This window comes from Mustela nivalis (genome assembly GCF_964662115.1).
Source record: "Mustela nivalis genome assembly, chromosome: 9".
Taxonomy (NCBI): domain Eukaryota; kingdom Metazoa; phylum Chordata; class Mammalia; order Carnivora; family Mustelidae; genus Mustela; species Mustela nivalis.
Genome location: NC_139028.1, coordinates 111,071,474 through 111,084,053, shown reverse-complemented (window position 1 = coordinate 111,084,053; position 12,580 = coordinate 111,071,474). Strand labels below are relative to the sequence as shown.

The 12,580-nt window shown below is 41.1% G+C and overlaps 1 long non-coding RNA gene across 1 annotated transcript; it reads right to left on the bottom strand.

Annotated features, from left to right (window-relative positions):
* Nucleotides 1-1,141: 1,141 nt before the first annotated feature.
* Nucleotides 1,142-5,278, bottom strand: LOC309873101. The gene is made up of 3 exons (XR_014316186.1): nucleotides 4,875-5,278; nucleotides 2,445-2,632; nucleotides 1,142-1,263 (listed from the first exon to the last, which is right to left on the bottom strand). It is a non-coding gene; the product is annotated as an uncharacterized lncRNA (long non-coding RNA).
* Nucleotides 5,279-12,580: the final 7,302 nt, after the last annotated feature.

The window sequence follows — 12,580 nt, the reverse complement described above, 5'->3', positions numbered from 1 at the left end:
TGTTGGTTTCCACCTATCAGCAGCCATGAATAGATTTTCACCTCAACCTTCCAGAGGGAGCACAATGATTTCAGGAAGGTGTTATAGACTTTGGATTCTGTCATTCAAGCATTGAGAAAAAATTGGTGTAGGCTACTAAACGTATCATAGTGTTTTGCAGCAGCCAGTGGAAACTAATCCTAATTTTCTTTTTTAAAAAAGATTTTATTTATTTATTTGACAGAGAGCGAGAGAGAGAAAGAGAGAGAGAGCGCAAGCAGGGAGAGTGGCAGGGAGAGGGAGAATCAGTCTCCTGATGAGCAGAGAGCCTGATGCGGGGCTTGATCCCAGGACCCTGGGATCATGACTTGAGCTGAAGGCAGATGCTTAACTGACTGAGACACACAGGTACCCCTAATCCAAATTTTCTGCATCAGGTGCCTTATTGCTTGTGGTCTTGGGGAAAAAGGGAGGCTCATGGAAGGTAGAGCAGGTTGCTGTAGGCAGTGCATACAGTTTTCTACATTTCTTTTAAAGTAACTGTGAAGTCTTGATTGGAATTTTCCAGATGGCAGCTGGGTGCTGTGTCTGGAGCTCTCAGGAAAATGTTAGGGAGAAGCATTAGCTTGAGGTGTTGAGTGGGCTGGACCTTGATGAGCAATGCGCAGGTGCAGACTCAAAAAGAGCTTAAGGATGAACCCTGGAGATTTACTAAAAATTGAGAAGTATATGGAAAACAAATTATATTAGAGAATTCATAGGATCAAATCCAGAGTGAAGGTGTCAGGATGGAGCAGGTTGGTTGTGGTTGTGATAAGGACAGACTATTAGTGGTGCTTCTGGTTGAGAACCGTGTGACTAGCCAGACAGTTAGGCCATGGGTATCCTCCATACAAAACCATAGCAGGAATATTTGTATCATTTATTACTCCGAAACTTCATTTTCACTCATGGCCATGTGATGGGAAATCTAAAAAGTGATGCATGATGATTCTTGGGCAAGTATTTCCTCTTGTGGTCCCTACTCCCCAGAGTGCCATGAGTAACTTGACATTAGCTTTCCAAAATTTACTATTGACAACACCCAGTGGCCACCTCATGACAAAGAACACCCCAACTCAAGGCCAGAGACTGTGGGATAATAACAAGATAAATAAAAAAGTGCAGGGAAACTGATTTATTGAAGCAAGATGTTGAAACCTTTACATTTTCCAGAATAGGTGATTATTGCAAGACAGTTGTATTAGTTTATCACATTATTGGACATTTCGCCAGGATTTTCCCCTGAAACAGATAAAGGAGAGAGAAGTTCAGTCATGATGCTCCTGGGGATGACACCTTAACCCAGACTCTACTCACAAGACCTTGTCTGTGAAGTTTCAGCCAACAAAAGGCAAGTAGAGTGGGCACAAGACAGGATACCAGGGAGGATAGTAAACTAAATACACTTGACATAATATAACAACGAAGCAAGTCAGGAAAATCTATTTCCATAGTCTGGCAAATTAAAGCCTGAGGTGACCCAAGAGTAAGACTCAAGTTTCTAACGGAAGGAGGAGCGGCCCAGGACTCTTTTCTTTGCTATCCCAGGGGGAAGGACTCCAATTTTTCACTGCAGTGGAGATATGGAGGTAGAGACTGGAATAGGGGTGGGAGAGGACTTTGGGTATGCTGCTTTCAAGAGAGTCCCAGATTCAGGGTGTGGAAAATCAACTAGATTGCACATGTCTTCTCAGCACTGAACACCCAGTCCCTGTGGGCCTTTGTGTCTGAACCTCATGACCTAAATCCAGCAGTGGATGGGCTGAGAGACACCTTCAAGTATCTTATTTCTAGACGAATACATAATTTAAGTGTTTCTCCCTCACATGTGACTACAGGAGATAGTGGAAGGACGTTTTCTGGACATGGGTGTGATAAGGGAGAGAGTTGTAGGCATGGAGTGGTGAAGTAGGCTAAGATATGAGGGTTAGGCCTTGGACTGCAGAAGCTGGCAGAGTGCCCAGCCATCTGCCCTCCAAGCTGACAGAGGTCTGAGTTCCCTTCTTTCCAGCTCTCTCCCTAACACTCCCAACATGCCCCTGGGATTCCCCTGTGACTATGTCCACTTGGGGGGGGTGGATCTTGCCCTCAGGAAAGCTCCCAGGTAAGGAGGCAGCCAGACTTTGGTCCTTCAACATCACTGCTTGGGGCCCCAGGTATCCTCCTCCTCAGGACACTATGGGGAACCTGATATCCAGGGAAGTGACCTGAGAAGGAAAAACATTCCCAGGTTTTCTCTTCAGCCTTTGTATACCTCCCCAGGTATAATATCAGCCACCCTGGGGCCACTGGTCATCCTATCAGCAGTGAACAGGGAGGCAACTACCTCCACCACCTGTGCCCGTGACAGAGCAGCACCTTTATTTCCTTCCTGGCTGCTTAGCTGAGCAGAAGCCTCTATACACAAAGAAGAAAGGAATTACCAATGCCTTCTGAATTAGCATTTTGGACACAAGGGACATTTCATCTGTGCAGGCCTTCACTTTCATCTTGGCCTCAATGATTTCTGGAGGTGCGTTATAATTCTCAAGTGTTTCCTTGTACATGGTTTTTCCTTGAAGAAGGAAGCCTTCCATATCAACTGCTAAGTCTGGACAGATGATTGCATTGGCTGGTGAAGAAAAAGAAATATAATCAATATAAGGAAAGTCAATTTTCCCCGATGGTTTCCTGATGTTAGAGCTAGACAGGAATAGAAAGGTCATATGATCCCTTCCCACCATAGCACCAATGACAATGGGTGAACAGGGAACCTGTGACTTCATATTGAAGAGCCCTCAGAGGATCTAGGACGAGAATATAGGCTTACTGATACCTAGTTCAGTTTTTATCTTTTTAAAGTCACATTCCCTTCTTTCCAAGACTCTCCTGGTTTTCTGGAATTTACTTTCTTTATATTTCAAATAATTAAGTTTTACCTGAATAGAATGACACCTTGTTTTTGTCTTGGATTTTGGGTTAGAGGAGATTTTAGTAATCAATTGTTAAGTGAATGGTAGAGTCAGGTATTTCCCGAGAGCAGAGAAGGGGTGGGTTGATCTGGAGAAGATCACGTCACACTCTTTATATGGTGGAAGATCCCACTTTGAGACAGAATAATAAGACCGACTTTCTCTGCTTGACTTATTTCACTCGGCCTAGTCAATTATCATGCGGTGTCACTTACTCGTGGAATATAAGGAATAGCATGGAGGAGGGGGAGATGAACCATGAGAGACTGTGGACTCTGAGAAACAAACTGAGGGTTTTAGAGGTGAGGGTAGGGTGGGGGGATGGATTGGCTCAGTGATGGTTATTAAGGAGGGCATGTATTGCATGGAGCACTGGGTGTTATATGTAAACAATGAATCTTGGAAAACTATATCAAAAACCAATGTCATACTGTATGGTGACTAACATAATATAATAATAAAAAAATTCAGAGCTCAGAAGGCCAAACATTAGGAATGGCCTCTCATTTAGTTAATTATTAGGTATCTCCAGCAAAGGGTCTCTTAATGGATGTCCCTGTACTCATATTTATTTAAACTTCTATTTTTATTTATTTATTTTTAAAAATCTACTTATTTTCTTTGTTTATTTAAAGTAAGTTAAAATAAATCATCTGCTATTAAAAAATAAAGAGTAAGATTATGTTATTGAATGCAGATATGGTTAAAAAGCTAAACACACGCATATAAACACAAACTCCCAGGTAAGCAGTTTGAACACATTCAAAGCTCATACACAAAGCAATGGCTAGCTCTGTTATTCTTGCATGGATGTACAGAATTCCTTAGAGAGGGTGGGAGACAGGGAATGGGGCTCTTTCCTGATCCCTCTGGAATTGTGTGGAGACCTAAAGTGACCACTTTTCCTAGTGTGGATTCTCTACACCTCATGTCTTTGTAACCATGCTGTAGCCAGGGAGGTATCCTGTCAGGATCTAATCTGACCCCTGATCAGATGTCACACCATGCAAAGAATTTGAGAGAGGTTTAAATCAGAGGCAAAGGAGGAAGTAAGAGGATGTTTAGAAAGCCAGATGAAATAGAAAGACTGAATAAGAGTTGGGTTAGTCTCAAGGTTAAGCAGACATTGTGGAATGGATGGCTAGAATTAATCACGATAAGCAGAAATTCCACCCCTCAGAATGAACATGTTCTACTACAAAATACTGGTATCACTCCTAGAAAACCAGGAGGACTGGTAGATACAGTGAAATCTATTCACTAGTAGATACAGTGAATGCTGTATATTTCAGAGCCCCCTTGAAGATTCATTATCAAATATTAAAAGAACACTGGCTCTTCTGGAAGTGAAAACCTTCCCCAAACCTTTCCAACTGTATCATTTTATGAGTCTGAATCCATGAGTGAAAAATCTGTGGACTCAACTGGCACCTGAAAAACTCTGAGAAGGATTATGTCTGGGAAGTACCAGATACTGGCTGGAGCACCAAAGCTAGACCCATGACAGACTTAATCTCACTCCACTACTATAGCTTCTCTTGTGGTATCTGTCAAACCCAACCATGACAAAGGACTTGGAGAGATAAAGCATTTTGTTGAAGGTCAAAGGTCTGATAAGTGGCAGAGCCATGATTCACACCTAAATTTATGTTCTCTTGCTTCTGAAACAGAGATCACAGATAAGGAGGGAGGCCTCAGTGGAAATTCTTAAAATTTGTCTGTAATAATTTGTTGTACAACTTCCAGGGTGTTGGCAACTCACAAAATTAGCCCTGGGTTGGGAGTGGGGGCAGGAGGCTAGTTCACAAGTAGAGGAAAAGGAGTAAAGCCACTTAAGGTCACCTAGTTCAGACAGGGGTACTCACCAGGGCTGGTGCCAGTCTGATGAGAAATAGCACTCACCTTCATAGCAGTAAAGAGCCAGAGTGATCAGTAGGACACTCAGGAATAGCTTCATGGTGTATTTTCCTTCAAGTTCCCGGCTTTAGTGAGTGGTGAGCAATTAGAAGCTTATATCAGGAGACTGGGGAACCTAGGCTACTTATACCTAGACAGCCTCCTTGGTGCTGCCCAAATAAACATGTGGTCTGGCCACAGCCCTGGCTTCCAGCCCTAGCTTCCTCAGTGAGTGCTCACGCCATCCATCAGTGTCATAGACCCCAATGACTTGGTCAAAGTTCCTGTTCAAAGAGCAAAGAAAACTTTTGGGACTTTGTCAAGATTAAAAACCTGCACAGCCAAAGAAACAGTCAATGAAATAAAGAGGCAACTCATGAATGGGAGAAGATATTTGCAAATGACACTATAGACAAAGGGCTTATATCCCAGATCTATAAAGAACTGCTGACCCTAGTGGGAGGAATGAGTGGTTTTTGTATCCCAAGAGAAGACAATGAGAAGAGGAAGACTACCTCCCTAATACTACTTTCCTATTCTAAGCTAATATTTTTAAAAATATCAACTACTTATGGAGCATAAGGAATAACAAGGAGGACATTAAGAGAAGGAAAGGATAAGTGAATTGGGGGAAATTGGAGAGGGGAGAGGAACCATGAGAGACTGTGGACTCAGAAAAAATCTGGGTTTTGGAGGGGAGGGGAGTGGGGGGTTGGATGAACCTTGTGGTGGGCTCGTATTGCATTGAGCAATGGGTGTGATGCATAAACAACGAATCTTCAAACACTGAAGAAATAAAGTTTAAAAAATATCAAGATATTTCAAGTCAAATCAGGCTCTACATGGAGAAGATGAAGCTCCTTCTTAGTTTTACTTGTCACCTGGAAGGGTCACATCTCAGAATCACCAGGATCCAGGCAATAGAGCTTCCCACAGGGGCTCTTCCTCTGCCTGTGTCCAATTATGAGCATCTTGCTCTATGGAAACACAGGGTAGGTGTTGGAAATTTTTACTAAAGGCATAGGGAAGTCACTCTGGTTATCCAGAGGAGCATATGGGAGAGCCATGCAAGGGTAAATAGAAATCTGACTGGAAGAAATGGCTGGAGGAGGGATTCCAAGGACACAGCATGAGGGGAGATGAGAGGGCACAAACCATGTTTCATGGGAGTATCAGATACTTAGGTTACCCTGAATCACATACTACATACAACAGTGCATGGTGGCAGAGAGAAGGGTTTGTATTGCAGAGATGGGATAGGCCAAATCAAGTAGGGTTTGCATTGTACTCTGTGAGATGTGGGAGCAGAATGGTGGGTGGAGTGAGATACATGTAGGTTTATTTGGCACTAGTGCTTCCATACTGGGTTTCAGATCTCATGTCAAAATCATATGGGCTTTTCACACCCATCATGACAGCTACTGTAAAAAGAAAGAGAGAGAGAGAGAGAGAACAAATGTTGGTAGGGATGTGGAGCAATAAGAACCCTTGTGCATTTAGGTGGGAATGGAAAACGACGGAGCCTCTGAGGAAAAGAGCCTCTAAATCCCTCCAAAAATTAAAGGGAAAGTTAATATGATCAGTTGAGTTCACCTCTCAGTCCCTGTGCAAAATAATTGAAAGGAGAGTCTCAAACACATTTTTGCATTCCCATGTTTATAGCAGCATTATCCACAATAACCAAGAGGGGAAAGAACCCAAGGTTTATGGGCAGATGAATAGATAAAGGAAATGTGGTACATATATGTAATGTGGGGTTATTCACATTCAGATATATAAAACAAGGGAAGCCTGTCACGTGCTACAACATGGGTAAACCTTGAGGACAGTGCACTAAGGGACAGAAGCTAGTAAAGAGAGAAAATACTGTATGATTCCACTAATATGAGGTTCCTAAACTAGTCAATTTCATAGAAATAGAGAGTAAATGGTGGTTGCCACGGGTTGAGCGAAGTAAAATATCATGCAATAAAAATCCTGTCATCACAATAAGAGAGGGCTGATGATATCTGGAAACATACCATTGTAGTCCTCCCTACAGGTCATTTGGTTGCAAACCCTCCAGTAGCCAATAATAATAGTGGCAATAAAATGAATAGCACTAATTTTTGCTTGCTAGCTATGGCCAGAGAATGTGGAAACATAACGTATCATCCTCAATCCTTGCTCTAAATCTATAAGCCATTAGGGTTCCTGTTTAATGGTTGAGTCAACTAACTTGCGGAAAGTAAGAAACTTGCTTCATCTTGTTCAGTCTGGAAGCCAGTAGGTCTAGCATAATGGTATGTGAATTAAAAAGTAACAAAGTGGTGCTCTCAATCAGGGAAGTCTGGAGGTGGTGATTTGTCAGAAAGAAGAGAGGTAATGACAGTGAAGGTCTCTGCTTACATCTCAGTTTCTGACTTAACTGAATTCTTCTGGGTGATGATCCTCAAGCTACTTTCTTCATCTTTCTCTCCAGTTCTCTTCTTCATTTACCTTTTTAAAAAGTTAAAAATATTTTTTAATAAACATATAATGTATTATTAGGCCCAGGGGTACAGGTCTGTGAATCGCCAGGTTTACACACTTCACAGCACTCACTTTAGCACACACCCTCCCCAATGTCTATAACCCCACCACCCTCTCCCGACCCCCCTCTGCCCAGCAACAGTCAGTTTGTTTTGTGAGATTAAGAATCTCTTATGGTTTGTTTCCCTCCGGATCCCATCTTGTTTCATTTATTCTTTTCCTACCCCTCAGACCCCCCACATTGCATCTCCATTTCCTCATATCAGGGAGATCATATAATTGTCTTTCTCCGATTGACTTATTTCGCTCAGCATAATACCCTCTAGTTCCATCCACGTCGTCGCAAATGGCAAGATACATTTTTTTTTTGTGTGTGAGATTTATCCATTTATTTTAGAGAGGTTGGGGAAGGGCAGAGGGAAAGACAGAATCTCCAACAGACTTCCCAGTGAGCATGTAGCATGACCAGGGACTGGATCTCATCATCCAGATATGACCTGACAAGAGTCTTTTGCTTAACCAACTGAGTCACCCAGGCACCACTTCTTTTGCTTTTTCAAAAAAGATGACTTATTGACAACACCAGATGTTGATGGGGAAGTGGAGCAACAGGAGCTCTCATTCATGGCCTGTGGGGATGCGGAAGGTACTTTGGCAGACGGTTTAGCAGTTTCTTATAAAAGTAGACATAGTCTTACTGTACAATCCATCAACTGAGTTTCTTGGTATTTATACAAAGGAGATGAAGTCATGCTTGCATGAAACCTGTACATGGTGTTTATGGCAATTTCATTCATAGTTGTCAAAATTTGGAAGCAATCAAGATGTCCTTTAGTAGGTCAGCAGAAAAAGAAAGTGTGGTATCTTCAGAAGATGAGATATAGTTGTAAAATTCTAAGGAATTGATCTTTAAAGATGAGCTGTAAGCCATGAAAAGGCATGAAAGAACCTTACATAAATATTACTAAATAAGAGAAGCCAACTTGAAGAGCTCCACAGTATATGTTTATAACTATATGACACCCTGAAAATGCAAAATTATGGAGACAGTTAAAGATCCGAGGTTTTTGTGGGGTGGGGTGGAAAGAAGGAGTATGCAGAGTGCAGAGGATTTGCAGGCATGGACACTCTTCTGTATGAGACTATGATGCTGGATACCTGTCATTATGAATCTGTCATAACCCATCAAATGTACAACCTGAGTATAATCTAATGTAAGTTACTGGCCTTGAGTGATAAGGATGTGTCAGTTTAAGTTCACCAATTATAACCAATGTCCCATCAAGTGTGGCCTGTTGATGGTGTGGGTGGCTGTGCACGTGTGGAGGTTATAGGCACATTGGGACTCTATGCTCTGCTTAATTTTTCTGTGAACATAACACTTCTCCAAATCAATAAAGGCTATTAAAAAAAGGGAAACATCTTGTTAAAAACAAGATGCTTGCTGGAAGAAAACAGTCAGAAAAAAATGAATCCATGGAATTGTCAAAACATATAGATAGTTGGTCAAGGCAAGAAAATCTATGATGATCTACTGGAAAAAAGTATCAGAACTGATAAAAGCTCATTATGTAGCTGAATATAAGATCAGCATGTAAACATCAATGACTTTCTTATAAACCTGTGAATACCATTCAACATCATGAAAAAAATGATGCCATTGTCAACAGAACAATAGCAGCAGCAAAAATACATTGAAATGATGTAAGCGGAAATATGCAAAACCTTAAGGATCAAATCATGAAATTTTACTTACAGATCTAAAAAAGAATCTTAAAACATAGAGGCACACACTTTGTTCCCAAAGGAAATAGTAGAACATTTAAGGAAGTCTACTCTTCTCAAATTACTTTACAAATCTGATCCAGCTCATATCAGAGTCCTCACTGGGAAGTTTTACACTGTGTGTTAGATCCTGAAGTGCCAGGTATTTCAAAGCAGAATGTATTCATTCATTGAATAGTGCAAGCAGTGTGTAAGGACCCAACTTTAGGGTCTGATTACTGGGTTCAAGCTCAGCTGTGTACTTTCTACTTGTGGGCACATCAGCAAGATGCTGACCCTCTTAGCCTAGTGCCTCGTCTACAAAATAAGGTGATCACAACAGTGCCTACTTCATAGGACTTATGTTAGGATAAATGAATTACTACAGGAAAAATGTTCAACATGGTATCTGGCAGTAAGGTCAGCTGTCACGCTTATGTAACAAAAAGGAAAATATACAAGGAAAATGTCAAACAAAATAAATCAACTCTCTCTCAAATCAAATCTAAACCTGAATGTACCTGACTCCACCAATGAGGAATGTTTATTTATCCTAAATGGGAACAAAGTGTGCTTCAGAATTTGACTTTAGGTTCTTTGGGATTTCTCTCACGTTAAAATGGAGTTTCTCTTGGTTAAAAATTTCCCCACAATACTTTTCAGTCACTTAATTTGTTGTTTTATTATCACATTGAAATGGCTTTTGTAATTTTAAACTCCTAAACACTGAGTATTGGAACTAAAGGTATGGGAGAGTGGTGGGTGGGGATAGATATTAGTTATTCCCAAGCCACACAAGGTCTCTGGGCTCCTTTTCACAGCAGGAGACACTAGTCACATGTGTCCTTTTGGGTGAAATCCCAGGGTTTTCTGGGGCTAAGCCTTTAAGTGCCCAACATACACATGGGACATGAAAGATTTGAGATAGCACTTCTGAATCATAAGGTCCACAAATAGTGTTACAAGGGATATATTATATGTTCACACTGGTTGTCATGTCCCAGTTCCCCTGTAATAAACATTCTTGTTCCAATTTATAAAGACAGAGGCTTCTCGGTCACCCCTCAGATCTTACACAGCATTGACACTGTGTGTACAAATCTCTAGACTCCAAAAAACAACTGAAAGTAATATTTTGTGGTCCACATATTTTTCTATAGGAAGAGTTTTTTTTTTTAAATTTAATTTCTTTTCAGTATAATGGAATTCATTGTTTATGCACCACACCCAGTGCTCCATGCAATATGTGCCCTCCTTAATACTCACCACCTGGCTCACTTGATTCTTTGAATTCCCCTAGGTACCAGCTAAAAATGACATTTTGGTCTCTCACTATGAATTATTTTTTTAATTTACTTTTTATTTATTTTCAGCATAACAGTATTCATTATTTTTGCATCACACCCAGTGCTCCATGCAATCCGTGCCCTCTATAATACCCACCACCTGGTTCCCCTAACCTCCCACCACCACCCCCCGCCACTTCAAACCCCTCAGATTGTTTTTCAGAGTCCATAGTCTCTCATGGTTCACCTCCGTTTCCAATTTCCCCCAACTCCCTTCTCCTCTCTATCTCCCCATGTCCTCCATGCTATTTGTTATGCTCCACAAATAAGTGAAATCATATGATAATTGACTCTCTCTGCTTGACTTATTTCACTCAGCATAATCTCTTCCAGTCCCATCCATGTTGCTACAAAAGTTGGGTATTCATCCTTTCTGATGGAGGCATAATACTCCATAGTGTATATGGACCACATCTTCCTTATCCATTTGTCCGTTGAAGGGCATCTTGGTTCTTTCCACAGTTTGGCGACCGTGGCCATTGCTGCTATAAACACTGGGGTACAGATGGCCCTTCTTTTCACTACATCTGTATCTTTGGGGTAAATACCCAGGAGTGCAATTGCAGGGTCATAGGGAAGCTCTATTTTTAATTTCTTGAGGAATCTCCACACTGTTCTCCAAAGTGGTTGCACCAACTTGCATTCCCACCAACAGTGGAAGAGGGTTCCCCTTTTTCCACATCCTCTCTAACACATGTTGTTTCCTGTCTTGCTAATTTTGGCTATTCTAACTGGTATAAGGTGGTATCTCAATGTGGTTTTAATTTGAATCTCCATGATGGCTAGTGATGATGAACATTTTTTCATGTGTCTGATAGCCATTTGTATGTGTTCATTGGAGAAGTGTCTGTTCATATCTTCTGCCCATTTTTAAATAAACATATAATGTATTTTTATCCCCAGGGGTATAGGAGAGGGGGGTGGGGTTATGGCCACTCCTAATTATTTTTAATGATTTATCATCCCCAGCTAAATCAAGTCCTTTGATGGTATCCAAAGCAAGGAATTAGAAACCTCTTCCTATAAAGGGAAGATGAACCATGAGAGACTATGGACTCTGAAAAACAATCTGAGGGTTTTGAAGTGGCGGGGGGTGGTGGTGGGAGGTTAGGGGAACCAGGTGGTGGGTATTATAGAGGGCACGGATTGCATGGAGCACTGGGTGTGGTGCAAAAATAATGAATACTGTTATGCTGAAAATAAATAAAAAGTAAATTAAAAAAATAATTCATAGTGAGAGACCAAAATGTCATTTTTAGCTGGTACCTAGGGGAATTCAAAGAATCAAGTGACAACACTGCCATAGACTCACTCTTTTTCTATCTGTACATTTATGTGAGGAGTATTTTTAGGGTTTCAACTATAAAGAGAAAAAACCTGAATAATACTGTCTCAATTTAGCAATAGATATTCACGATATACAAAACCAAAAAGGGCCTCATTCAGCTCTTGAAAGGATATACTTATCAATAATATTTTATATCATAGATTTAAGAAGTATAAAAAATTGAAATATATCTATCTTTATCCAAAGCTGCAAGCATCTTTGAAGGCACCCAAATCACCACTATGCCTTATCTTACACACGCCACAAAACCATTTTATTATTCCTTCCCTTGTCCTTGTGCACTGTTGAGCCTCTGAGGTTTTTGCTCTGAGGGTCCTCAGGAAAATGTGTGAGCTGACCAAGCCATCCACTACCCCCACCCATCATCTGCCAGTAACCCTCATATCCCTGACACATGCTCAGACTCTTGCTGTGAGCTGTAAGCTGTGAGCTGCAAAAAGAAGCTCATATCATGGAAAAGGCCATTGGGCATCAGAGATTGTTTCTGACACCTGTTTGCCAAATGTTGCCATAACACGATGGTCCTAAAGTATCTAAATCTCTTTTCTGTGTCATATACGAGATCAAGAATGAAGGAAAAAAAATCAGAAATTCTTGGTTACTCCAGAATTTTCCATAACAGTTTCTCATTGTATGCACTGCCCTACTCGTGCATTTCATAATGCTGGGATCGAATCCAGGAGTCATTTCAGACACAAGGCAGAGTTTGAGGACCCTTCATCCAACTGCACATTGACTTCATA